Genomic DNA, 3,265 nt, shown 5'->3' with positions numbered 1-3,265 from the left:
TGACATCCCCTCCTCCCCCTGCCCTACAACAGGGATCCTAACCAATAGGTGCACTCAGTAGGGTGCATGGGAATTAGCTACCAAATGATTAGAGTGAAAGAGGCATCCTGCTACATTTCTCCCTGTCTCTGGACCAGAGAGGGTATGGGTGGCAGGGGTGTTGAAGTAGTCATTCCTAGCAAACAAATATATACAATGCATCTGCCAAACAGGGGCTTGTCTGGGGAAGGGTGAGTTTATCAAAAACCCTAAAAAAAAACATGATTAACCCTTTAACAGCCTCAATAAAGTGAAGCAGTCGCCAGAAACAGAAGTGTTGAGCCTTTTAAAGAAAATAAAGATTCCAATCTCAAAAAAGTTAATTTTAATCGCTCGCGGTTAGGGCTCATTCCCCTGCCCGCTCTCTACAGATGTTACTGAGCTTGCCCATATGTTCCTAATGTTCAGGAATTTAATGCAGATACACACTATAGTGGTCATGTATTCAAATACCACTACATTATTGATAGATATATATATATATATATATATATATATATATATATATATATATATATATACACACACACACACACACACACACACTTAGTTAAGTTATGGTGGGTAACAAAAGTGACCAAAACCCTCCACAGCAAAGCAAATAGAAATATTACTGTATGCTCATTTGCATGTCTTAGCAGGTCTGCAACCCAACCTTTCACCATTATCACCCAGCACACAAGTGGAAGTGCTGTGTGATAATGGTGAAAGGCGGGGTTGCAGACCTGCTAAGACATGCAAATGAGCATACAGTAATATTTCCATTTGCTATATATATTTATACGGTTTATTGGAACATTTAACCAACATTGGTATCATGCCAAGAATGTTTTCCAAAAACATTGGCACATTCTCAGAGCTGATGAAGACCTAAATGAAGTGTTAAAATCTTACCCAGAGATGACCAGCCCGTAGGTCAAGGAACCTACATGACTGTCTGGTAAAGAGCCACTTTGAGGCTAATGTGAACCCAACGTGGCTCCCTCAGAAACCACCAGGCTGTTTCAGCTGCCAGAGCTGCAAAGCCTGTAAGGTCATTAAGAATGCCAAAACTTTCAAAAACTGGGACGACACACGGACATTTGAAATAAGAAAGTTTATTAACTGTAAGACATCAGGCGTCATATACATGGCAGAATGTATATGTACCAAAAAATACATTGGGAAGACCAGACGCCCATTCAGAATCCGTGTCCTGGAGCATCTCGGTAGCATTAGGAATGGCCTAGATACACCGGTATCCAGACATGTGAATGAACATCACCAAGGTGACCACACTGTACTTACTTTTAAAGGGATAGATCAGCTCTCACTAGGCATCAGGAAGGGTAATTGGGATCAGGAATTACTTAAAGCTGAGTCATGCTGGATTTATACTCTCCAAACCCTGTCCCCGAGGGGACTGAATGAAGGGTTTGTGTTCAGCCCGTTCATCTAACTCACCCTTACCGTCCCCCTACCCTGTATCCATTACCCTTCATTAACAATAGGGTTCCGGCTATAGAGTCCCTCCACTTACCTTAGCGTTCCTGCACACCTACCTAACCAGTTATTTAATTGGTAGCCGCTCACCTAGTACACATTACTAAGCGCTGTGCTCTCTGACTTAGCTGTCAAACTCACTCATCAGCGCTGTCTGCATAGGACGCGATTCAACCAATCACATTGGAGCTCATCCGATAAATACTGGGGGCAGCACACATGCTCCCTTCCAGCCTTGACAAAGCACGCCCAGCGAAACGTACGTCGGCATGTGACATCATTACGTCAAAGGGGCGGGACTAGAGCTCGTGATCGGAGTGCGCCCGCGCCTCGTAGCTCTTCGTTAGCAGCTATGTGTATGCAGTAAGATGCATTTTTAACCCTAAGTCAGCAGTATCTACTGGTTTATAAGCGTGACTATACAAACACCCTGCAATTGCCAGAAGGTGTAATGCTATTAAGCCTCACTACCAGGGCTGCTGTACACGATTGGATGCAGTTTACTGTCTGCAGTAGCGGACACCATGTTTTAACAGGCACTACTTGTGCACTGTTATATTAGCTCCTGTCCCTACCCACCTGTGTGTAATTCTGTGTAGGTTAAGCACTCTATTCTAACTGTGTATAACTTACTGGCAGGCAGACTTACAGTCTTTACCTACCATTTAGGATTCGCCAGGTCTAGCACATACACAGATCTGTGCTAACTATACCTACACAGCTATTTGAATACTAGTCACACTGGGACTATGGATTAGCCCTATATAGACTAATCCTCTATCCAGACCAAAGTGAGTACTATCTAAAGACACTGTATAGATTTCACTCAGTGCCTATACACTGGAGGCTAAACCACTCTATGGTGATAGATAACCATCCAAACTATCAGTGTCAATACTATACCATACCGAGTGGTTACCCTATATTTAACTCAGGTAGGAAATAGGACATATACAGAGCTAAACATTGCCATAGTCATTGTACTAATACTACCCTCCTTCCTGCGAGGGTAGCCTATTGGCAACCATCAATGCTGCATCCGACCGATATTTTAAATTCGCTGTCAAATTGGCCTCATTAGAATCATAATATCCTGATTCTCCAGCATTCCAATTTATTTTATTTGAGTTATTTACTCCCAATAAAGTGTTTTAATTAATTCATTCCTCACACATTTATGATAATCCACCAGTGTTTCTGTGATCTTGAGTGGACGAGTGCTCTCCTTGGGTTCTTTCTCTTGCTGTTACATATATATATATATAGCCTATAGGGAACCATGTTAAAAATGGTTTTTGAGGCAAAAAGTGACACTGTGTGCTCATTTGCATGTCATTTCCCAGAATCCCTTGCTGCAGTGGAAGTGCTGTATGCTGGGTGATAATGGGGAATGGCGGGGTTGCAGACCTGCCTAAGACATGCAGATGAGCATACAGTTGTATTTGCATATATATATATATATATATATATATATATATATATATATATATATATATATATATATATATATATATATATATATATGCTGTGCTCCTTTATTATTGATACATATGTGCCTGTTAGAACATCTTTCCGTGTTTCACCTGATCTGAGGTAATTGTTCCACCCCCTTTTTGCACTGTGACCCCATAGGCCCCGCTATTACTCCACCTCACTCCAGTGACATCACCGTGGGTACACCTAGATTTTTTTGGCTCCAAATTAGTCTTGTCACAGGGTGAGGGCTAGTGTATAATGAGGGTTA

The sequence above is a fragment of the Ascaphus truei genome, chromosome 3 (assembly GCF_040206685.1).
Source record: "Ascaphus truei isolate aAscTru1 chromosome 3, aAscTru1.hap1, whole genome shotgun sequence".
Classification (NCBI taxonomy): Eukaryota; Metazoa; Chordata; class Amphibia; order Anura; family Ascaphidae; genus Ascaphus; species Ascaphus truei.
The sequence above is the reverse complement of the archived record's forward strand: the minus strand, read 5'-3'. Positions refer to the sequence as shown.